This window comes from Protopterus annectens, chromosome 6.part0 (assembly GCF_019279795.1).
Source record: "Protopterus annectens isolate FY-2018-M chromosome 6.part0, PAN1.0, whole genome shotgun sequence".
In the NCBI taxonomy this organism is placed as follows: Eukaryota; Metazoa; Chordata; order Ceratodontiformes; family Protopteridae; genus Protopterus; species Protopterus annectens.
Window position 1 is genome coordinate 502,769,009 of NC_056737.1, and position 26,825 is coordinate 502,795,833.

A 26,825-nucleotide genomic window follows, 5' to 3' on the forward strand; every position below is an offset into this window, starting at 1 on the left:
GTAAGTCAGGCATGTAAAAACATATGCATGGAGATCACCATCATAAAATAGGAGTCTAAAACATGGTCACATTATACATATTACAAATGACTGGTGCCAGAAATATGACCTTAAGCTGAATTTCAAAAAATGCATCATCATACCCTTTGGGGAGGGTGACATCCCCACATATTATCACATTAATAACATTTTAAGTGCACAATCAGTAGTGAGGGATTTGGGGACCCAGGTTGATAGCAACTCGACTTTTGACCACCACTTTGTTTCAGTGTTACGGAAAGCTTTCTACATGTCCCACCTCATAAGTAAGAGCATCTCATCCAGGGACAAAGAGGTCATAACATCCTTGTATCCTTTCATTATAAGGCTAATTATTGAGTACAACGCCCCCTTTGACATGTACCTCGCAAAGCACATGCAGCAGTTGGAGAGATCACAGAGGGTCCTCACCAGGAGAATCCAGGGCCTCAAACAGCTACCCTACACAGATAAGCTAAAAGGCCTGTCCCTCTACTCAGTTTCATACAGACTCCTCAGAGGTGACCTCTGTCTGTCATACAAAGCAATGTCAGACCCCACCTTGATGGGACTGCCGTATACCCGTAAGTCAAGCTCCACTCGAGCAACCCATATGCATGACCTCAGCCTGGTCTGTGATATCAATAGACTTGTTGGCGGGACAGATTTGTGTCCCAGAGACACCCCCCATCTGTGGAATAGACTCCCTCTCCACATCAAGCAGAGTACCTCATTGTCCCTTTTTTTTTTTAAGCACAACCTGGATAACTGGATGGGAAACAGAAAATACACCCCTGGGGTTTCATCTGTATCACTGCTGGACAGGGGCTTTGGGTGTTGACTAGTCTAAACATGGGCTAAACTCTTAGTTATGCTTATAAGGGCCTCGGGCCAATAGCCTTGTAATCTCCTAAGATCTTATATTGAATTGAAAGTCAGAATTAAGTAACTACATTATTAAAACTTGAGATGATGCAATAAAACACAGAGGTGCATATAATGCAGTAGGAGTGTAAGACAACAAGTTACACAAAAATAATCGTTGGTTACTGACAGTGCTATAGAATGAGAGCTGAAGTAGGACAAGTAAATAAGGTCAGATAGTTCACGGGTCATCTAGGTGTTGAGCAAGGGCATAGCCAATTTGCAAATAGATGGGGTTTGAGAAGAGTTTTGAAAGTGGAGGGGTTAATAGTGGTGAGAATAGGTTGGGGAACTGAGTTTCAACTTTTAGCGATGTGGTTTGAGAATAAGGCAAAACCACAGGTGTTACTGACTTTGGTGACTTCTAGGAGGAGTTTATTGGATGAGCAAAGGGTTCTTTTGTGCGAATAGGATTTTACTAGATCTTTAAGGGATGGACAATTATTTGGTTGGTAGAATATAGCGTGACAGATTTTGATTTGGCTCAGGTATAGTAGGTTAGGGAGTTCCAACCAGCCTAGTTTGTGTAGTGCATAACAATGGTGTATTTTATTTCGAGGGCTGGAAGCAAACCTGTCTATTTTATTGTAGCATGCTTCCAGTTTATTTAGATTTGATTTCTTTAGGTTTGTGAAAATAGGGCAGGCATATAACAGAATGGATAGTAGAAGGGTTTGGCCAATGGTGGTCTTTGTGGGATTTGATAGGAATGGTATGGCCCGGTAGAGTGCCCAGAGTTTTATATGGACCTTTTTGATTGTTTGAGCAATATGTAGGTCATAAGTGAGGGATTTGTTGATGGTAATATCTAGTAGTTTGGTGTGGTTCACTGGCTCAATTTTGGTGTTAAGAGAGTAAATGGTGAAAGAAGTGGAAGGGTAAGGTATTTTAAAGGTGGAAAATAGTAGTAATTTAGTCTTGTTGGGATTATTATTAGTTGATTGGTGGAAATGTATTCTTCTACATCTGTAAAACCTTTTTGATTTTTTGCAGGAGTTCAGGGATTGTAGTAGCTGAGGAGATGAGTGTTGAATTGTCTGCATATTGTATAATACTAGCTGATGTGGTTGCGGAGTGGAGATAATTTGTAAAGTTTATAAACAGGAGTGGGCCAAGTATGGAGCCTTGGGGTACCCCCACCAAGAGTGGTAATAGAGAGGACATGTCATCTTGCCACCTTACGGCTTGCTGTCTACCTGATAAGTAACTGTGGAACCATCATAGGGCAGAATGTGAAATGTTTAAGGAGGCTAGTTGGCATAGTATGAAATGGTATCGAAAGCTTTGGACATGTCGAGGAAGACTGATGAGACTTAGAGGCAGTTGTTTTTAGATTGGTTAATTGTGTTAGAGAAGCTGATAAGGGCAGATGAGGTGTTATGCTTGGATCTGAAACCATGCTGTGTCAGAGAGAAAGTTATTGTTTAGGAGATAGGGACGAATTTGGGAGTATACACATTTTTCAAATACTTTGGCTAGAGGTGGTAGCATAGCAATGGGTCTGTAGTTTGATAGTAGATTTGAGGTGCTGCCTTTGTGCAGGGGGATAATATGAGAAATCTTCCAGAGTCTTGTAATGCTCAGAAATAGATTGGTTTGTTAGAATAGAGACTAGGTAAGTAATGGCACTGGCTGCCAGTTCCAGGAAAGAGATGGAAAGTGAGTCAGATGCAGGTGTTGAAGGTTTAAGTTGATGGAGAAGTTTGTTGATGTAGGTATAGGTTTGAGGCTGAATGTTACTGGGTTGTTGGGAGAAAAGGTTGGTATAGTAAGTGGTGTAGACGAATAATGCTTGAGTAGGGATAGAATTGAATTATTGAAGTGAGACTTGAATTGAGAGGAGATACTTTCAGTGGTGTGTGGGATGGAGGGAGAAGGGATAGAGGAATATTTTGGGTTGAAAATTTGGTTAATGGAGGTCTAGAATTTTTGGGGGGTTATTTTGATATTTTTTCTGGGAGGAGGTGTTGCAGGATTTTTTGTCACTTTTTTACTTGCTTTTTTACTGTATTTCGAAGTTGTTGGTAGGGTTGGAGGTTTGCTTGGTTTTTGTTGCCCAGGTAATGGGACCATGCTCTGTCTCTGTTTCATAAGCAGTTTGGTGTGCTTTGATAGCCAAGGGGTTGGTTTTGATCTTACTTGTTTTTTCCTGAATGTGTTGTTAAAGTACTGAACTGCTTCATCTAATTGGAGGTATTTTAATGGGGACCAATTACAATGTTGTAAGAGGTGGTTAAAAATATTGGTGGAAAAATTCTTTGCGTTGCGAATGTGCTGATAGGTAATTGATTTTTAAGGGTTAATTTTGTGTCTTAGGAGATATGGTGGTATGTGATCACTGAAGATGCCAGGGAGACATCCTGAGTGTTAGCATATGTTGGTTAGAATCTAGTCTAGTATAGATTTATTTTTCACTGTGTTTATCAATTCTAGTGGGGGTGTTGAGGTAAAGCCAAGAAAGTTGATATAGTCTGATGGGTTATCGAAGGACAAGGAAGACCGATTTAAGTTGAAATCACCAGTGATGATGGTTTCATAGTTAAAGGTAGATGATGCCCAATTTATATTTTTGATTACTGCAGGATTTTTGCTTGGAGGAAAGTAGACTGTGATAATGATAATGTGCTTGTTATTGAATAGTTGAAGGCTAGACGTAATCATTTCAGAGATGTTGGGAGCAGAGGGATAGCTATCTATTTGTTCTAGCTTGAGTGTGTCCTTGTAAATAATAGCGATACCCCCACCATGCTGCTTGTTAATTTGGTCTAATCTCACAATGTTACAACCTTCAGTGAGGAGTTCACTGTTCTTAACATGTGGTTTTATTCAAGTTTCAGTTAGGACGACTATGCCTGGTGTATAAAGACTGAGGGTCGCATGGAGTTGTTCTATTTTGTTTAGAATGTGCCTTAAGTTAATGTTTAAGATTAGTAGGTCAGCGTTGTTGCAGGGATGGTTTAGGTTATTGTGGTGGACAAGGTTGCTGTGAATTAAGGTTACTTGAGTTTCTGAGGGCCAAGGTTGGGGTTAATGTCACCAGACTGACATAGTTGAGATCATTTGCATGGGTATTGTTGGGCGAGTTTTGTGATTAAGTTTAGATATGCAAGGAAAAAAAGTAGAAACAGGTTGGGTGGGAAGATACTTTATAATGAAGAGTTCTGTCACAGAGTATTTGCAGAGGTATGGTGCTATTAAATGTTTTGCAGGGGTGTTTGAATCATAGCTTGTAGTAGCTAATGTGGGAGAGTGGTCAACTGATACGTGGAACTCATGGAAGGAAGTAATAAGGTAGGTAGACATGAGAAAGGTTATGGAGATAAGATGTAGGAGTAACATAGCTACTTTAATGGGGTGTACTGAGTTTTCAGGGTTAGGTAAGAGGTGGTGTGCTGTAGGATAGTTGGCAATTATTGGTTGTGAGTGTGGGAGGGAGGTGGGATTATGCGGATATATGCTAATGTGTAACAGGTGGGGAACTAGAGGTGTGTGATTGGCTGTGGGGTTGAGTGGGAGGTGCAATGAGAGTACAAATGTAAGTGAAGTGGGAGGATGGGTGGGAATGGGGGTAGGGTAGGGGAGTACAGTGAGCCCAAGAATAACATTTTCTGGGAATGCAGTGAATTGGCAGACTTTAAGGATTCCCTGTGGGATGGACTGTTTGAGATGCTGGGTGGGCAGACTGGTCTGAAGAGGGATATGATTTTTCTGAGCTATGATACAGAATCAAAATTGCCTAGACATGGCAAGGCCTTGCTGTATCTAATAATGGTGTCTGCCAAAAAAGCAATTACTAGAAAATGGAAATCAAAAATCTAAACACACTATACTGGAAGCAGTGAATATAATAACAGAGATAAAACAACTGGAACTGAGATCTTTAGAAAAGGGTAGGCGCAAACTACATAGGAAAAAATGGGAATTGTATGAACAACACATACAAGGGAGGAAGGAGATTTAAAAAGCAGCAGGACTTAAATGAGCTATGTAATGTTTGAGTGAGAAAGATTGAGTAGATTTGAAGTGATGCACTGGTAGCTGGTAACTTCAAAAAAGGGGGGATGCAGAAGACAGCTGAATGGGTGGGGTTAATGGGAGTGTGGCCAACTAGAAAGGAGAGGAGCTATGCTCAAAACCACAACAATTGTAACTTTAATTAAATACACTGCCCTGGGTGCCAAACCGTCATTATGAGCATCCAATCAAGACAAAATGAAGAGTAGAAGAAAATGAGAAGTTATGTACCTACCATAACGTTCCATGTTAGTTGTCTTCTCTCGCCTTCTTTCTTGCTTGATGGGTTCGGAGCCGATCCCTCGGCTCAGACTCGGCACTTGCTAAGCTCGAGAGTCACTTTTACCAGCTCGAGGCAGCCCCATATCCCATGATGCAAGGCGGTAAGTACCCAGATCTCGTTTGATGACAAAGGGCAATAGCACCAAGCATAAAAACACTTCCCAAAGGAAGAAAGAAAACTTACAGGATGGAAGAAGGACCAGGTCTGAATGGTCTTCAGCATAATAATTTCTTATAACAAGGTCTGTCCAGGCCTGGGGGAAGGAGGGAGGGTCGCAAGAAAGAAGAGAGAAGACAACTAACATGGAACGCGTTATGGTAGGTACATAACTTCTTAATGTTAAGTTGTCAATCTCGCCTTCATTCTGCTTGATGGGACCGTCCCTAGCACCTCTATCCTGGGTGGCTCAATGGAACAGACTCTTGAGGACTGTAGAGCCAAAACTGGCTCTGTCCCTGGAGGCCAAGTCCAATTTGTAATGGGAAACAAAAGTGTGAGGAGTGGCCCAAGTGGCGCTGCACAAATAGTGTCTAAAGGAAGTCTAGCTTGAAAGGCTGTAGAAGTAGCTAAGCTCCTAGTTGAATGTGCTTTAGGTTTTGAGCACAGCTGTTTTCCCCTGAGCAGATAAATTTCAGAGATGACCGAAGAGAGCCATCTGGACAAGGTCACTTTAGAAACAGGAAGGCCTTTTTTATTATCCGCATAGGAAACAAAAAGTTGATCAGATTTTCTAAATTTTTTTGTTCTGTCCAAATAATATCTCAGTTGACGGTGGACATCAAGATAATGTAGTTTTTGTTCAGCTCTGTCTGAATAGTTTGGGAAAAATACAGGGAGATCAATGGATTGATTCAAATTGGTCTTTGAAGCGACCTTAGGCAAAAAGGTCGGATTAGTTCTCAAAGATACTCTGTCTTTGTGAAAAACCAAATAGGGGGGTCGAACCGATAGAGCATGAAGTTCAGACACCCTCCTGGCCGATGTAATAGCCACTAGGAATAAAGTTTTCCAAGAAAGAAATTTCAGGGAACAAGAAACAGCTGGCTCGAAGGGGAAGAATCAAGGATGTCAGCACTAAATTTAGATCCCACTGAGGAGGAGGATTCCTGATTGGAGGCTTTAGTAGGAAAATTCCTTTCAAGAAGGCCCTGCAGAGCCTATGGGACATAATATTATGATCTGCGACCCGACATGAAAGTTGGAGATAGCAGCCAATTGAACTCTGACTGTGGAAGAAGAGGAGCCTGCATGAAAAATCTCTGCTAAGAAGTCCAGGACTGCCTGAACAGGGGCAGTGAAAGGATCAATATTCTTGGCCTTAGCCCAATAAGAGAACGCTTCCATTTGCTTGTATAAATCCTCCTGGTAGAGGATTTTAACGGTTACTATGATGTCTCTAACTGGGTTAGAGATCAAAGGAAGCCTGGCTAAGGAAGGAAGTGGAGCAACCATGCTGTGAGGTTGAGAGAAGGGATAGACCGGTGCAGCTGACCGGATTGGTGAATCAGAAGATCTGGCACTGGGTCCAGATGCCACGGCTGCACCAAAAGGTGATGATGGAGGAACGGGAACCAAACTTGTCGAGGCCAGTAAGGGCAATGAGAATCAATTTGGCTCTCAAACGGTAGCTTTCTGGATAACTTGAGGGATCAGAGGAAATGGAGGAAGGCATAAAGAAGTCCCTGGGGCCAATCCTGGGTCAGAGCGTCTCTGGGGGGATGGCCTGGTAGAGGGAAGAGACAGAAGAAGTCTGGGCATTTGCTGTTTTGGGGAGTAGCAAAAAGATCGCAACATGGACGACCCCATTCCAGAAATATCTCTTCCGCTATAGATTGCTTGAGAGACCACTCGTGAGGCATGAGGATAGCTCTGCTCAATCTGTCCGCTACAATGTTGGTTTTCCCAGGGATATGCGTTGCTACCAGAAACCGATGAGAGGAGATCGCCCACTGCCATAGTCTGAGCGCTTCTCGACACAAGGGGTAGGACTTGGTTCCGCCTTGTTTGTTGATATACCAAACTACAGACATGTTGTCTGTGTGGACTGCAATTGTCCCTACGGGAAGAAAGTCGTTGAGGGCTTGCAACGTTAAAAGCACTGCTCTCATCTCCAGGACATTTATGTGCAGATGGTACTCGAACGGCTGCCACGTCCCATGAACCATCCTGCCCTGATAATGACCCCCCCACCCGATCAGGGAGGCATCCGTGGTGACAGTGGCTATCGGGGATGGGGGTACAAAGTACCTGCCTTGATGAACCTGAGGAGATGTGACCCACCAAGCAAGATGATCTTTGCAAGTCTGTGTCACCAGAATCTGGTGACGCATTGGAAGTTGTTGGTACAACCACTGTGTGAACAGCATCCACTGAAAAAGGCGCATGTAGAATCGAGCCAGGGGAAGAAGAGTAATGGCCGCAGCCATGAGGCCTAATACCTTTAGAACCATTCTGGCCTGTACTTTCCTGTTGGCCAGAATGATCCTGACATGACTCTGAATGTCTGAAACTCTTTGATCTGTAAGGGTAGCTGACATCCGAACAGTGTTTAAGTTTGCGCCTATGAAAGTAATAGACTGGCAGGGCGATAAGGATGACTTTTCGAAGTTGATCGAGATGCCCAAATGAGAACAAAGACTTATTGTGTAATCCCTGGCTTGAATAAGCTGATGCCTGGTGGTGGCTGACAGGAGCCAGTCGTCGAGATACGGAAACACCTGGAATCCTTGACGTCTCAGGTGAGCCGTGACCACTGCCATGCATTTGGTGAACACTCTGGGGCTGTAGTGAGACCAAAGGGCAGGGCTCTGAACTGGAAATGACTGGACCCCAGCCGAGCGGAGAAATCTCCTGGAGCGTCTGTGAATTTTGATGTGATAGTACGCATCCTGAAGATCTATTGAGCACATCCAGTTGTCCTTCTGTAAGAAGGGCAGAATTGACTGAAGAGTGACCATTCGCAATCTTGTCTTCCTCACAGACTTGTTGAGTCTGCTGAGATCCAATATTGGTCTCCAGTCTCCCGTCTTTTTGGGGACCAAAAAGAACCTTGAGTAGATTCCGGCTCTGAATGGTCTGTTGTAACTGGCTGAATGGCTCTTTTGGAGTAGTTTTGAGAGTTCTAACTGTGCAATTTGCCTTAGACCGCGTGGTACATCTGGAAGGGAATTTGAGGGGAAAGGACTTTCCTCGAAAGGAATTATGTAACCCTTGGATATGATCGACTGTACCCATCTGTCTTGAGTGAGGGAATGCCAGGCTTCTGGGTACAGTGATAATCTTCCCCCGACTGCCTCCAAGGAGGGACAGCCGGGCAACATCTCAGGGATGCTGAAAGGGCTTGTCAGAGAGAGGCTCTCTGTTTCCCTGGTTTTTTGGACCCCCTCTGCCTCTAGAGCGGCGTCTGTTGTTGTTACCCCCTCTGCCTCTAGGGGTAAACTGACCACGTGAATCCGGCGTGACTCCTTGGGATTTGCAGAACCACATTTTGCCACCTTTCTGTCCTTTGGGGTAAGGTCTAGAAGGGGTGGAAAAACGGACTCCTACAGCAGAAAGAGTCTTGCCGTCCTGCTCGCACCTGGTCAAAGTTTCCTTCACCTGAGGGCCAAACAAAGCTGACCCATCAAAGGGAGAATTTGTGAAGGACGCCTTAAAGGGATCTGCAAAGTCACATAGCCGCATCCAGGCTTGGCGTCTAAGAGCCACACCTGTACCTGCGGCCCTACTCGCTCCATCAGCAGCATATGATATTAGTCGCATGGAGGAGTTTGCAATGGAATTAAGGGTTCCTAGCTCCGAAGCAATTTTTTCTTGAGCCCCTGCAGCTGTAGGATCCTGTACTACTTCACCCAGCTCCTTAAGGATATCCCTCTGGAGTCTGGTGAAGTGACATAGGTAATTCAGCGAGCATAGCAAAGGTCGCTGAGGAAAACATCCGCCACCGTACCTATCCATGGTCCTAGAGTCCTTATTAGGAGGATGGACGGCAGGAAGGATCTGCAAGTTCCTTCTTGGTGGCAGCAGCCACCACCATGGCATCAGCGGGACACCCTTAGTGAGGAATTGCTTGTCACACGGGCAGTGATAAATTTTGAAGGCCTCCTAGGGACTGGCTCTACAGAGTCAGGAGCAGCCCACGCCTTCGGGCAATAACCTGCATAAGGGGGTCGAAAGGCAGAGACACCCAGGAGGTGGAGGGCCGAGATCCAAACGCCTCTAGGTATACTGACTCATCCTCAGAGGGATTGTTGGTGGGCCAGTTTCCCTCTGTCTAAGGAGTTCTAGGATGTCTGAGAAGGAGACATCCTCAGAGGGGATCTTGGGGATCCCTCTGACTCATCAAAGTCAGTATCTGAAGTGATAGACTCGGGAGTCTACGTGTTTCCTCTTACAAGTCCTCTTCCTAGGAGGATCTCCGAAACATCAGGAGAATCCTCGGAAGAGGGGAAATTCCCAATGGGGAAACCTGAGGCGGAGGATCTCTGGGTCCTGTAGCAAGAGAAGTGGCAGAGATGTCAACAGGCACTATAGAGGGAGGAGCTAAGGGAACAGACTGCTGGCTGATACCAGTGGCCAGCACACTCCATCACCTCGAATGCTCCCCTCCCAGGCAGGTCCGAGAGAACCCGTTCAAGAGCTAGGAACTCCAGGGACCACCGAAGGGAAGTCTCCGAGGCAGATGTCGGAGCCGAGCTCACCAAGGCCGAGGCTCCAAGGGGAAGAGCGGGTTCGACAAGGGTCCGATGCCACTCACCCCTCGGAGGAAACCATGGAAGCCCCGCCACCGAATCCCTCTAAGGAAGGTCTCAAGAGGAGATAAGAGTAGAGGCTGAAGGGACAGAAGGGGTATCCGTCCTCAGCCGTAGCAGTAACCATTCCCGAAGACTCCAACTCCAAGCTCTGGGGTAGAGTTGAAGGAGGAACTGTAACGGGTGTGGACCAATAGGCGCCTGTTGAGACGGACTATGTAACATTTGGGCCAGTGCCTGTGACTTAAGTAATCTACTGACCACTCTCTCTAAGTCATGGTCCAAAGCCTGGATGACCTTGAAGATCGGCTCCGATGGCTCCGTTCGAGAGGAGAGGTGAAGCCGAGCCGAAAGTATCGGCTCCAAGGAAGGAGACCTCGACCTCTTCCTCGAAGGAGCCATCGGAACCGATGAAACTATTGAACCTGTCGGAGCCGACAACTTATCGAGCCGACAGTTAGCCTCGATGCATCGGCTCCAGCCGAGCCGATACAGCCACAAAGTAACGGTGTCGGAGCCGACCGAGCCGACACCGATGCCTGTGCCACATGGTGGTCGGAGCCGATCGGAGCCGACACCAAAGTGGTCGATGCAGAATCGGCACCGATAGCCATCGGTGCCGAAGGCTTGGTTAAGCCAGAATCGGCTCCAGCCGAGCCGATCTCGACTCAGAACGAAGTCGGAGCCGAGGCCGCAGGCTTTGACACAGAAGCCTGGGCCTTGGAAGACTTGCCAGTCTTAGGTGGAGCCGACTTAGCCGGAGAGCCCTCCGGCTTAAGAAGGCCCCTGAGTATTAATTTGTTTCTTCTTTCCTGCAGGACTCTCTGGCTGAAAGAATGACATATAGCACAGGAGTCCTGCAGGTGAAGAGGCCCCAGGCAATAAAGGCAAGAAGTGTGACCGTCTGTCAGAGACATCTTCTGACAGCACGAGTCACACTTCTTAAAGCCTGAGACCCTTTCTTTTGACATGGTGAAACACAAGCACACACACACACCAGTCAAAGAATTTAAATTTAAATATACCAAAAGGTATAATTACAAACACACACACACACCCTAACAGGGGGGGGATGGGATGGGTAAAGTCTGACTAAAAAATAATAAGAGACAGACAAATTTCTGTCAGAAACAGATTAAAACTAAATAAAAACTAACAATAAGGGGTTTTTAAGTTAAAAGGGGCTAAATTAGCGAATTAGTGAATCACTTATCAGGAGCTGGTAAAAGGAGGACCTCATAAGCGAAGCGGCAAACGAGATCTGGGTACTTACCGCCTTGCATCATGGGATATGGGGCTGCCTCGAGCTGGTAAAAGTGACTCTCGAGCTTAGCAAGTGCCGAGTCGGAGCCGAGGGATCGGCTCCGAACCCATCAAGCAAGAATGAAGGCGAGATTGACAACTTAACATTAAATATTTCAATGCATTGGCTGCAAGACAGCTTACTTAATATCTAGATGGGAACAAAAAGGTTGTGAGGCATGAAAAAATAAATTACTTTTTAAATACATTACTGGAATGCCAGTCAAAATTAAGTATAAGAAAAACAAGCAGCACTCAACTCAAACCACTTCTCCTTGCACTGCAGTTCTAATTATAATTTATATTCAGCTTTATTAAAATACCAAGTAACATGCTGAAAGCAGCAATCTCTGTGATACACCCACTTGTAAAAATGTCTCTTATCCAAAAAAGACCTGCTGCCTGATAACTATCTACTTCTTTCATGGGAAAAACATGATCGTAAAAAATGAAAAGCAAACAAGAAACAAGTTCAAGATACATTGCTTAAAAGATTACTGCACAGGTTATGGACCACACACGATAGATTGGCATTCTGTTCAGTACAGGTAAAGCCTGCAAAGATGACTGCAAGCCTCCAACAAATGTAATGAGTTTCTTAAAATAATGCAATCCTGTACTTTATTACAAATACTGTCATATGCATTTCAATACCCAAGGCTAATACATTATGTAGTTAACATCTCTACCCTTAAAGATATCCTCCTATGGGCCTCATCTGAAATTAATTATGAAACTTACATTCTAGGGAACGTAAATCTCAATTGGAACAAGTTCAATAATCCCTCTCCCTCCCTATCCATTAACCTCTATAACTTCACTCAAGTAATCCTGTCCAACACTCGACCCAACAAAACAAATCCCCCAGGAACCATTATAGACTGGATCCTAGTCATCCATCCAAATAAAATAACTTACTCTGGCACCATTCCCGACACCATTAGTGACCACCTTCCTGCCTTCATACATCGTTCAACTAGCTCTACCCCCCATCAGCATCAGTACATTCTCACCCGCAACCTTAGCAACTTCAACCCCTCAACTTTCTCAAATATCCTCAAACAAATAAACTGGCAAATCCTAAAGACCCTTCCTCTTGATAAAGAGATAGAACACTTCAACTCTGTCTTCCTCAACACTCTAAACTCCCTAGCACCACTAAGAAACAGAAGGATAAAAGCAAATACTGCTCCATGGCTCTCCAAAGAAACCAAGCAAATTATTCTTCAAAGGGACAAAGCCTGGAAGCTTTACCATAACAACAAACTGCCCAAAACCCTGATCAAATACAAACTCCGTAACCTCACAAAACAATGCATCACAAAGGACAAAAAATCCTACTACTTTAAACTCCAGTCCAACAATAACAATAACCCCAAACAATTCTGGAAATATGTAAACTTCCTTCTCAACCCCGACTCCAAGAATAACCCCTGCCCTCACCCAAGTATATATGACCTTGAACTAGGCTCCAAATTTAATTCATTTTTTATTGAAACTATCTCCAACCTGACCAAGACCTTCGCTAACAATAATCCACCTAACCACCCTTTCCTCTTCACCTAACCACCCTATGTTTGAGCTTAAACCAGTCTCTACTAATCTCATAAAAAGACTCCTATCCAAACTTAAACCTTGCTCCAATGCTCCTGATATTCCCTCCTCCTTCCTAAAATGTGCAACCGACGATATCACACTCCAAATTAGCATCATAATCAACAGATCTATAAAGGAATCATACGTACCCAAACTATGGCGTTCAGCCTATATTCTTCCTCTCCACAAAGGTGACAAAAATACTGACATCTCAAATTTCTGGCACATTGTTCTGCTCTCTCCAATCTCCAAAATCTTAGAAAAATGTATCCATCTCAAACGTATGCCTTTCCTAACCCAAAACGAACTCCTAACATCTACCCAGCATGACTTCCGCCCTGCCCATAGCACCATAACCGCTCTACTCTCCTTCTCAGAAACTGTCAACTAAGCCCGAGATTTAGGACATTTAGTTTCCACAGTTCTTCTCGACCTTTCTAAAGCTTTTGACATGGTTTCCCATAAACAACTTATCTATCATCTCTCTAACCGACATCTCGCACCAAACACTGTCTCCTGGTTCTCTAGCTACCTGTCAGATAGATCTCAGGCAGTCAAATGGAAGAGCACCACCTCCTCCTTTCTTCCTATCCCAACTGGCATCCCTCAAGGGTCCATCCTCAGACCTATGCTTTTTAACATCTTTATCAATAACCTTTACTCTGCTATTCCTGATGCCAAAATTATTCAATATGCAGATGATTCTACGATAGTCTGCTCTGCCTCAAACCTCCCCGAACTACTGACTAAAACCCAAGCTGCTTTTTCTACTACTGAAAACTGGATGCAACAAAATTACCTGTCTCTAAATGCAAATAAATCTAAAATTCTGCTTTTCTCTCCCTCCAAGACTTTCTCTTTTGACAAAAATTCATTTAAAGTCCTTAGCCATTCCAACTCTCCCACTGAAGTGGTTCCCTTTGCAAAACTTCTTGGCATTACTATTGATGAACACCTCAAGTTCGATATCCATATCCAGCAAAATATAAAGAAAACCCTCCAAAAGCTAGGTATGCTTTATAGGAACAATCTCTTTCTCTCAAACTCTACTAGACATACTTTAGCTACTACTTATCTCCTCCCATCCCTGTTATATGGAGCCCCTCTTCTAACTAACCTGACCACTACCAACACCTCTAAATTGGAAAACTGCTATAACAAAATCTCCAAATTTGCAACCAGATCCAAAAATTCCACCCATCACTGCCAAACCCTTACTTCTCTAAACTGGCTAGAACTCCCTAATTATCTAGACTACCTCCAAATTACCACAGCACATAGACTTGTATTTCACCCAAATAAATGTCCAGCTCTAACAAACATCCTTCCCCCCTACACCCACAATAGACCTCTTAGATCTGAAAATCAAAACCCAATTACTATCCACAAACCAAAACGGCCTGCTGGCCATCTTCTCCTCTCTTTCTCACTAGGTAAGAAATTAAATTCTCTCCCATCCACTCTTAGGACAATAACTAACTCAGAAAACTTTAAAACCCAGCTTTTCACTTTCTTGTACTCCAAATGGAAATGCACCTGTTTTTCACCCTGTCTAATTCTTTCTAACTGCCCTAAGGAGGTGTTACTCATTGGCTTCTAATCTCTCTAACATCCCTACAACTACTTCCCTGAGCTGTCTCAAGCTCTCTGCAGTTGCTTTTCAAGATACTGCATCTACTTTGTAAATATTGTAAATAGCTTATTATGTCAAATGAATGCATCTAAAGTGTTTCCTTACTTTAATCGATTATGTATAATGTTACTACACTTCAATTGTTATGAAGGTATTTTTCAAATGAATCTCTACAGTACAGGCTTCCAGATACATCAAAATTATCTCTGTCAACTAAGCCATATACAGAATGTACATTCATGTTAGCTGTACTTTATTTTTGTAACACACTTACTTTTGTATCTTTAATGTTTATGTTATATTGGAGCTTTTTTCCCCAGGCCTCCACTGAAAATGGGCACCCATGTAAGTATTCTCTGCTTAGCAACAACATAAAGGCTTTCAATGTTGGCAATTTTTAACAGTATGTTTATTAAAGCTTACTTACATCTTAGAATCTCAGACAAGCTTACCTGATGGTCATTAAAACATTGCTACTGAAACACAGAACAAAAAGGCATTTTCTGAATAATAATATGCATAAATCAACAGTATAAAAATATGACAGAAGCCAGAACATTCTGCAAAATCAAGGAAAGATGAAAAGCCACTGTAGTACTTTTGTCTACCTTGGCTAGGGGGACACTGCACATTTACACTGCATAACTGCTCCTTGCCTTGCTTGGACACATCCAGAGTCAATACATGGGGGAGTGGGGTGCAACAAGTATGTCATCATTTGAAATGTCTATGGTTGACCGTGATGGCCCTGACACATTTGTCATACCTCTCAACCTCAGAGCAAGAAACCTGGACAAAGCCATACATAGAAGTGGGGCAAAGGACTAAAAATAAGGACATTTTTTTAAATACATCTCTTATAAACTTAGAAAGATAATAGAACAGTAGGTCTTGCATTAGTATGAATTTTCTGAAGGGTATGAAATCTGAAACTGAAATGTCTGTCTTTATTTTCTAACTTCAGTCTTTAATGATTTTGCCAAAAAAACCACAATTTTATGAAAAATGGACCAAAATTGTGATGCAAAAATATAAAATAGCCATACAATACAGCTGGGAACCTGTCAAAAGGGATACTTTTTTAACATTAGTACTGCTAACTTGAGCAGCTGACAAAATAAAAGAATCTACATGAATTTCTGAAATAAAAGTAATCTATAACTCTGATTATTACTGTTATTAATTGTAAACCCTCCACGTTTTCTTCCAAAACTGCCATTTTGCGGAGGGATTATTAGGGGAAGAGCAACATTTTGAGCCAAAATCGGGGACAGTTGAGAGGTTTGGATATGCCTAATTCTATAAAGCAATTTATTTGCACATACCTCTCAACCTGTTAATGCAGAAAATCTGGACAAGGCCAAATATATTGGGGGAACATATAAACAGTACCAAAACTTGCTCTTGTATAAACTGAGCCAGTTGATAGAATAACAGGTCTTGCTTTAGCATGCATTTGTCTGAAGGTTATGAAGTCTGAAACTCAGTGTCTGTCATAATTTAGTGACTAAATTCCTAAATGATTTGCCAGAAAACCACAAATGTTATGAGGAACAAACCAAAAATAAGCAAAAATCTATGCATTCTGCAAAAATCTGGACAGTTGAGAGGTATAGTTCAGCCGGGGCTGTCTTTGAGTTTGCCGCCCTTCACCCCACACAAAATCATGGTCAAATGGAGCCTCCCATGCAGCCATTCCAAAGAACCATTACTTGGCTATTTCACCCCATTTACCATAAACACTAATGTGCATAACGCTTTACTTCTGCGATGATTTGGACTTCATTTGAAAGTCTTATTTTGGATTTTACAGCACAAACACTACTAGATATCTGATAAACAAAGCAATGCAGTCACACAATGAAAACAGACTTAGCATTAAAACGTCTCTTCCCTTGAAACTCACATTCATTGAAACAGCATCAAAACCCACATTCATAGAAAATACATTTTGCCAGTGGCAGATAAAGATCAACTTTGGGCTGTTTTCAAATCACACGCCCCTTGCACATGAAACATACACATGCTCTTTGATACACCTTCCTGATTGTATTAAATTATATTGCTTGTACAATACAGTACAGTTTTAGAGGGCATTTTAAATTTGTTTTGAACATTTTTCCAGTAAACAATGACACAAAATGCATGCACCAATAATGACAAAACTACCCAATTCAGAACATTTCCATCATAAAAGTCTACTCAGACTTCTACAGTCCACCAGTATCAGTAAATATGAACAATCTCTGAAGAAGTAAGTGTCATGTAAATAATTCCACATTAAAGAGATCTGTAACTAATGAAGAGGTTGCTGCTAGCAAACAACTTTATATTTCATTGTTTCATCTACAAATAAAGTACCTGTTGCCCTTGAGGAATAAACTGCCTATGTTACACTAAAGAAATGATAAGCTAGTAACATTGCAATATGGAATGGTTGGCAACTGATAACAGGTTCATAGTTACTAGGTATCTTCACCAAAAAGGACTGCAGCATCCACCCCCTTTGCAACACAGTACAGTATGAGCAATGCATTTACCTACTGTGGGAGTAGAACCCACAGCCTTGTGGGAGTAGAACCCACAGCCTTCTGCATCACAAGCAAGTACACTACCTGTTGTGCTATTAACAATGCAAGTAGACACAGCCTAAGCAGCACTAAACTTTTGCGCCCCTGCATCTCTCAGCTCCTTGTAAAATCTAGTCAACACTGAGCTGTATCTCTGAACTTTGCAGCAAAAGAAATCTGGAAAGAAACAAAATTTATTGGGGAGGAGGACAAAAGCCTAAAAACCAGGGACACATTTTAAACATTGCTTGCATAATGTTGGAAAGCTGCTAGAAAAAAATGCTGTTACCACCATACATTTCATTGCCAAGTCTTGAACTCAGGACCCTGTGCAAAACAGTCAGAGCAACATATCACTATGCCAAATCAGCTGTTTTGTGAAAGAGAGGAAGACTGAAACTTAAATGGCTACCATTTAATGAATTCAGTTCTCACCATAGCTGTCAACCTCTTAGCAGAAAACACCTGGGAAAAGCCAGTAATGGGGAAATACAGCCCCTAAACATATTCAGTTCTTACCAAAGCTCTCAACCTTAGCACAAAAAACCTGGACAAAACCAATAATGGGGGAATACAGTCCCAAAAATAAGGACAAATTTCAAATATCTATCATATAAACTTAGAAAATTGCTAGAATAAAATGTTTTGTGTTACCATGTATTTTCTGAAGACTATGAAGTCTGAAATTCAAATGCTTGTCATTTCTATTTATTTACCATTTCTTAACCAGGAAAGTCTGACTTGGAGCAAAAGCCAATTTTCAACAGAGGCCCAGGGAGAAACACTTCAGACACATGTCTTTGTAAGATGGGCGGACACTAGAGCACCCACAAGAACCCCACACAAACACAGGGAGGACATGCAGGCTCCACAAAGAAGACACCCCAGCCAAGAATCAAAGCAGAGAACCTGTCGCTGTCAGGCAACAATGTTACCACTGCACTACTGACAGTGTAAAGACACAAAAATACAGAAACCACAGATTTTATGAGGAACAGAACAGAACAAATATGAGGCAAAAATCTGCAAATTTATTTTACAAATGATGGTAGGTAGGGAATTCATACTCTTGCCACCTGGGCCCAAGGTACATGGTTCAAGCCTGTTCTCTACCATCTACCATATAGCAATTGGGGCATTTAAAATATACACACACACACACACACACACACACACACACACACACACACACACGCTCCCTTAGTAATGTCCATTGTATTACCAGAGCCCAAAGTCCATAAAACAAGAGCATCCCAAAGCAAGTCCAAAATCTGTAAAACAAGAGCAGCCCAAACCAAGTCCTTCCCCTACTCTCTGTAACATCCAAGTCCTGCTGAATGCTGTCTTCCTAATCCGGACTGCTGGTGAGGCAGTCTGGATTCTGTATGCATGCTCCAAACTGGTTCACCAGCAGTCCGGATATCGGGAAATGCCACAAGTGCGCATGTGCAATGTTCTGTGACTCGCATTTTTTTTTTTTTTCTTTTCTTTTATTTTTTCTTTTCTTTTTTGTTTTACAGCTGGGGGGGTTGCAATCATGCAGCCCGATAGCACGAGCCGCCTCTGAAGTAATGTATAATGTTTGCAACTGGGAGTGAGTCAGTATGGTTTGTGATGTACGAAGCTTTCAACTATGTTTGTGTAGGTGTTTTTTGTTTTCGGCTATATAATGATTGCCTATGTAATAAGTTATGGTTTAATAAAGATGTTTCTTGTTTAATAAAAAGGCAGGAATTTAATAACTTATGTAATATTGCTTTGCTTAGGTTATATGCTATATAACAGTATATATGAAGTATAATGTTTGTTATGTTAATATAGTTTGATTACTTTTATATGAATGTAAACTTGCCTATGTCACAAATGATAATTCAATAAAGGTGTTGGGGAAAAAAAGACAAACTTGAGTCACATCCAAAATTTATAATCTGCAATACCATAACCACACCATAAGTACATGAAACAGCACTTCTGTACAAAATCAAAACTAAAATCATATTGTCATTAATACCACTTGCTACATTTACTACGTTTTCTAAACAGACCTGTAGAAGTCACGCAACTGATTTCATGTATACATTAAGTGCAAGAACAGGCATGGTGGTGCTGCGGTAGCGTTGTCACCTCACAGTAAGATGCTGTCCACTTCGATTCTCAGCTAGAGCGTCTTCTGCGTGGAGACATGCGTGAATGGGTGTACCTTCGTTAAAGGTTGTGCATCAGGGCTGGTAACTCGGCACGTAAAAATCAACTACCAATCATTAGCGGACCGGAGTTACGCTGTGGCGACCCCTAACCGGGAAAAGCCGAAAGAAACAAAGTGCAAGAACAGGTCCAGTCTGTAGAGTAGCTCCAATGCATTCTAGGTGAAGAGTCCGCACATATGGAATACGATTCTCTGTAATAAATGATCACAGCCCTTGCTAGAATCTTCCAGTCCAGTGGACTACCATTTCAAAAAGAAAAGCAGATGCCTTTGCTAGAAGACTAACACGTTAGGCAACATCTAGTTTTTTGATCTTCCTGTCTTATACACATTATTTTTTAACGGCAGCGGATGACACCATTAGTTACCCTATCTGCTTTGCTGTTAGTATTTTGTCACCCATGTACTGAGGGACAGTTTCCTCTGTACAAAAGATAGTTTCATTTCATGCAGTGAACTGAGATGAATCTTCCATCTGGAGCAAAATATCTGTTTCTTATTCTTGGTAAACCAATACTGCTACTTTTTTAGCAAATAATGCTGGCATACATCTGCCTTACTACTGCAGTACCTGGCACTGTAATCTCTAGACGCACTTAATTATGCCATCAGTACAGTTGTGTTGAATCACTTAACCCACTGGATTACCAGAACATATCTGACCTTTATATTTAAAAAAAGTGTATTCAACAAATGCAGGTTTAAGTAACTGACCCGGTAGGGATTTTGTTACCTAAAGGCAACAGGAAAAAAACACAAATGTGGTAAGAGATGTAATCATACTGTGAAGAGGTTTATGAAACTCATATCTGCTAAGCACTAGTCAGTCCAGAGAATGTCACAACCCTGTGCTACAGTCACAAAATGGCACATCAGTTAAAGAAAAACAGCGATGAATTATTTCTGACAGGTAATCATAGATTTATTCTAGGTACAGAATACTGACTAAGAACAGAATATGACAGGATGGCTGAAAACTCTTCAGACAAAAATTACAACAGACATAAAGTGATTAAGTAAAAGTGATGAAAGACAGATCCATAAAGACGAAACCATACATAGAAATGGAAGGCAATCAAAGCTTCAGAAATGAGAAACATTAGAATATAGCAATGGATAACAGCGGACCATCTATTTGATTGGTTTGAATACCGCAATGCTGATTGGCAGTAATTGCAGTATACGAACCAATTAAAAGCCGTGTAGTGGAGCCAAAGCTGTGAAACAGCAGAACAGTGGGTTCGTTTATGGTCAAATGTGCAGCGTTCTGCATAATCCGGAGCACTTGGCTGTTTAGGATACCAGATAGCAAGTCTCAGTTTAGCAAAGTCTCTCTCACCTACAACAGTTTTAAATAATATGTATACTAGACAAATTCTTGTACTGTGTACTTCTGAGTACATAACGGCTGTCTTGTAAAGGTAGTTTCACTCTTAAGGGGGGGGGGGCAATGACCATGTTTTACACCTTGTAAATTAGTGTACTTAGACGAAAAGTGGCCCTATGAGGCACTCAAAGTAATTTGGAATTTTTTAGCAAATGGCAATGGTGCACCTGGGAGTCTACTAACAGAATAACTGCAGATTTTATTCTCAGCAGTCTGCATTCTGAGTATTGTGGGCTGAATGCATAATGAGAAAAGGAAGGCCATATTCACGTTCAGGTATGAAAATATTTTTAGCAATTGCCCTGTAAGCAGTGGGTGAAAGCAGGTGACTGATCAGGTGACAGTTTTAACTGAGCAAGGACTTTATTAGCTAGCAAATGCTTTGCTAGACATTTTCAGCAAACTAGGTTTTCCTAAGTAAATATTGAGCGATATGGTGCAAACTTTATATTGGACCTGTTGGCATGTCTGTAGAAATGCTGTGGGAAAAAGCACCTTAAGACAACACTCTATCATCTACATACAAATGGTCTAGTGGGGAGGTTCAACACTATACTGAATTCCATATTGATGATATTTTCATACAAGGGGTTAGGACAAGTATCTGCCCCATCTTACCTTTGCATACAAAGATGTGCCCCAGGAATCCATAGGTTTTTTTTGCTTTTTGATCTACGGTACGGTCACAGGCTAAGATGGCCCCTGGATTTAATTTGGGATGAGTGGAGGGTAAACATGATTTCCACAGAGAGTCTTTTCTGCAGTATGTCCTAAACCTCAGGACTAGGCTTAGGCAGCTCCTGAGTATAGCTCAGAAGCATCTAACCAAGGCACAACAGCAGCAAGAGCTCTGACATGATAGGACAGCCAGAGTTACAGAGTATTTCTGTAGGACAGCAGGTGATGGTATTTATTCATATAAGACATAAGCTACAAGTAGCCTGGAAGGGCCCCTTCACCATTGTAAAAAAGGCGAATGATGTCAACTACACGACAGAGGTGACAAGCAGGAGGCCAAAACACAAATTCTACCATTTAACACATCATGAAAGAGAGGCCCTTGTACTTAGTATCTGCATTGAGTTGCAGGAGGAGTCAGGGGGGATCTGCAGTAGACCAATACTGTGATGTTTGAGGAGATAGCCTGATAGATGGGCTGGCCTTCTCTCCACAACTAACCATTAGCCAACTTCAAGAAATCCATGCAATATTGCAGGAATTTGGGGGATATGTTTACTGGTAAGCCAGGGTGCAACTTCCTGGTGGAGCACCATGAAGACACAATCTCCATACAGAGTGCCTGAAACAATTAGACAAACTCTGAAAGAGGAACTGAGGGGATATATTAGAAATGAAGGTAGTCCAGGAGTCTAACATGGGCTTCACTAGTGATGCTGGTGCCAAAGAAGGATGGCAGCATCCAGTTCTATGTGTATTACTGAAAACTGACCTGTCATTCAGACTTAGATTGTTACCCAATGACCAGGATAGATGAAGTCCTATATCAGCTGGTGGAGCTAAGTAACTAACTACTACAGATGTGACCATGGGTTACTGGCAGGAACTCTTGACACTTGCAGCCAGGGAGAGGTCAGTGTCTGTGGCCCCCATCTTGGGTATACAAGTTTACAAAAATGCTTTTGTATGAAGAATGCCTCGGTAACCTTCCAGATGCTGGTAGATCACATCATATCAGGAGAAGATAATTATGCCCTTTCTTATGTGGATATTATTGCCATCTATAGCCAGTCCCGGGCAGAACATGTCCAGCATGTCAGTAAAGTGTTGTGCAGATTGTGAAGTGCAGAGTTGACTATCAAGGGTAACAAGTGTCAAGATATTATGGCAGAGGTATCTTAATCCGGGTTATAGAGTCAGTGGTGGAAAGATTAGGCTAGAACCAGTCAAGGTTGGAGTTATTCAGCCATCGCCCACTGCTACTAACAAAAAACAGGCACAGCCATTCCTAGGTACAGCTGGATACTATAGAAAATTAGTTACCCAGTACAGTACACTAGCTACACCTCTTGGTGTCCTTACCAAAAAACAAATAATAAACCAGACACAGTTATCTGGATACCAGCCTGTGAGCAGGCATTTCAAAAGCTTGGAGAGGCTTTTAGTGGACTTCCTGTGTTAGGTAGTCCTAATTATAGTGAAAAATTAATTGTATAAAAAGATGCTTATAATGATGGCATTGGAACTGTACTTAGCCAGGTTTCCTCAGTGGAAGACAGCACCCTGCTGTGTATTCACGCTATGGACTTCAAAACATGAGAGGAATTTTATGCTGCCATAAAGAAAGAATGTCTGAGTATTATTTGGACACTGCATACACCACATCCTTAAGTGTACGTGCTCACAAAACCACAGCCATTTAAAATGGCTACAAAGTGAAAGTGGACAGAATGGGAAGCTTCTCAGGTGAAGTTTAGGTCTGCAGTTCTTAACATGTCTTTTCAACATTGGTATGGTAATGCCCATAGTAATGGACATAGACTATCTAGAAGATGTATGGGATAAGGGTGCACCCTTGTCTCATACTTCTTGAGGAATGTTTCCAGAAGATACACAAGGTGCTTAATGGGGGGGGGGGGGGGTGAATGTGAAGCTAGAGGGGATAAACAACGTTCTCAGTAGAAAAAACACTTTAATGTGAAGAGCAAAGCTTTCGGATAAAATCCTTTATCAATACTCAGTATATATATATATATATATATATATATATATATATACACATTTCTAGCATACATATAAATGATTAAATAAATACACAAATAACTACATGAAGCCATCAGCTTTTAACCTAAGAATAGAACCAATTGATACATTCTTATTTAGCCCTGGTTGTTGGGTGGCATTAGTTCTCAATTGCCACTTCAACTCTAATAATTCTAAAAAATCATTTTTAGGACCCCCTCTGTCATTCAAAACTACCTGTTCCAAAATGGTAAAACTAAAAAAAAATGCCCTTCATTTTCCATGATATGTGAGGTAAGGGTGTTTTTTGCATCCTTCTTTTTAATGTCATAGCAATGCTGATATATTCTCGTTCTTAGTGCATTAATAGTTTTACCTATATAGAAACTTTTACAAAAGTTACACAGGGCAAGATACACCACACCTTTTATACTACAGTAAAACTTCTGTTTATAGAAAAAATTTCCATAATTAGGTATTGAGACACTAGTCCCTTCTAAAATGTATTTACATTGCAAACAAAAAACACATTTCGACATTTTTCCTATCTCCAAACACCCTCTAGTACTCTTCTCCAACATGTTTTTGAAACACAAATCCTTTTTATAAACCATCTTAGGATTAAAACCCATCATCTCATTAAATTCAGGATCAATATTAAATATATTCCAATTTTGTTGCAAGATTTCACAAATATTATTAAATGTTTTATTATAACTAAAGACACCTGTAACAGAAAAACTAGTGTTACGTTCTTTATCATTCTCTTTGTTAGCCATATTGGATGAAGTACCTTTCCCCAGTAGAGGTGATAAAATACCTCTCTGCCTCTCTTTAACCACTTCTTGTAGTAAAGGATGTAAAAAATCATAGGGATAGTTCCTATGTAAAAGCATATCTTCTAATATCTGAATTTCATGAAGAAAATCATCCCAGTCTGACACCATTCTTGCAAGACGTACCGCTTGCCCTTTTTTAATGTATTGGATGAAAGCTGTTGTAATGAAGTAAAGTATTAGAATAGGTCGGCTTTCTATATAATGTTGTCTTGAAGGCCTGATCTTCTCTCACCTTTGAAATAGTGATATCTAAATAATTACTAGCCTCTTTATTAAGACTGTGTGTAAAATCAAGGAAGTCTGTACTTTCCTTCAAAAAGGACAAAAAGTGCTGTAATTCTTCCTCACTATTGTCCCAGAATATAAGAACATCTTAAAGATACCTGCAATAATACTTCCCGTACCCCGAAAAAGTACTAGTAAACACAAACTCCCTTTCCCAGAAAGCTAAGACAATATTTGCAAACATCAGAGCACAAATGGCTCCCATTGCTACTCTCTTTACTTGTTTAAATAATTGTCCCTCAAAAACAAGGACATTTGTATCAAGTATTAGTTCCATCAAAGTTCTAAGTGTTAAGATCCGCTCATGTCTAATAGTGGTATATTTACATAAATATAGATAAAACCACTCAATCCCTGTATCATGAGGGATCACTGAGAAAAGGTCCCTAACGTCCATGGTAATAAAGGACAGGTCATCTGTATACATATCTTTGTCAAGTTTTTTTAAGGAGATCCCAAGAGTCCTTTACTATCCATGAACAGTTTAACAAAATGTCTTTTAACTGTACATCAATGAATTTAGCTATAAAATAAGTCTTTGAAGCTTTTGCATCCACAATAGAACGAAGAGGGGGGTCAACAAGGTCTTTACGTAGCTTTGTATACCGAATATGGTTGGGATTTTTGGATTTTTAACTGACATGAAATTATGTTCCTCCAAACTAATTTCCCTATTAAATAAAAGCTCATCCAAGACCATATCAACTTTTCTATAAAGAATGTTCTTCTCATTTAAACTAATTTCTGTATATGTGTCATTATATAGCAACCCAAGCATTTTTTCTACATATGTATTAACATTCATAATAGCTAAACCACCCCCTTTGTCTGGTTTCATAACACGTATATTTCTATTATTGCAGACCGCATTTAATAATTGTGATTATTGTAAATTTAGGTTGCCTTGCGTTTCACTGTGTGTTTCCATTTTAAACATTTGTCGTATATCATGTTCACACATTCTTTCAAAAGTCTGTATGACAGGATGTAATGGAGGATTAGAGAGACTAGGTTTCTTACAGATTTCCCTTCCTATATGTAATTCAGAATTATCTTTGAAAAATGTTTTTTTAATTTAATTTACGTGTAAATAACTTTAAATTAATAAGAATTTCGTCTAGTGTGCCCTTCCTACTAGGGACACAAGACAAACCTTTTTCAAAAATGTTCGCAAGGCTGTTCTGAAAAACTGTGTCACTGTAATTATATATTTTAAAATCACCACACTCATTAATCAGAATATTGCATGATACAACATGTTGTTCATTAAAATCCGTAAGAAAAAAATCTTCAACATTACAGCTGCCATTCGCCAGCACATTGGAATTAAATTGTACTTCAGTTGTCTCAGAGGATATATTTAGTAATTGTTCCCCCTCCCCCTGCCCCTGTTATTCCAGTTTTTGTAACCTGGTCCTCCCCTCTGGTTCCTCAGTCGCTCACACCTCCTCAGAGGGGGGTATTCTAAAGGGTCTAAGTAGTTATCATAATTGCTATGTTGACCTGAATGAATCTCTTTGTTTGGACCATTTATGTCAATCTGATTGTTTATATTATAGTTAAAAAAACTGTTTTTTTGATTGTCCAGGTGGGAGGTATGCTCTTCTCTGTGCATAGTCGCACTCATCGCGTTTCAATTTCTCTTCTTTTTTATTTTTAAGTACAGAAATAGATCTGTCAACTCTGTTAAAAATAGAAAAAAAATCATTCTGTTTACTTTCAAACAAAAGATCAGTCAATATAATTATCTAACTTTTTAACCTTACCAAAAATTTCAGAAATCTTGCTATCATATACCCAAGCTACATAAAGACTTTGTTGACCCCCCCTCTTCATCCTATTGTGGATGCAAAAACTTCAAAGTCTTATTTTATAGCTAAATTTATTGATGTACAGTTAAAAGACATTTTGTTAAACTGTACATGGATAGTAAAGGACTCTTGGGATCTCCTTAAAAAACTTGACAAAGATATGTATACAGATGACCTGTCCTTTATTACCATGGATGTTAGGGATCATTTCTCAGTGATCCCGCTTGATACAGGGATTGAGTGGTTTTATTTAAATTTATGTAGATATACCACTATTAGACATGAGCGGATCTTAACACTTAGAACTTTGATGGAACTAATACTTGATACAAAAGTCCTTGTTTTTGAGCCACTTGTGCTCCCATTTTTGCAAATATTGTCTTAGCTTTCTGGGAAAGGGAGTTTGTGTTTACTAGTACTTTTTTGGGGTACTGGAAGTATTACTGCTGATGTTCTTATATTCTGGGGCAACAGTGAGGAAGAATTACAGCACTTGTTGTCCTTTTTGA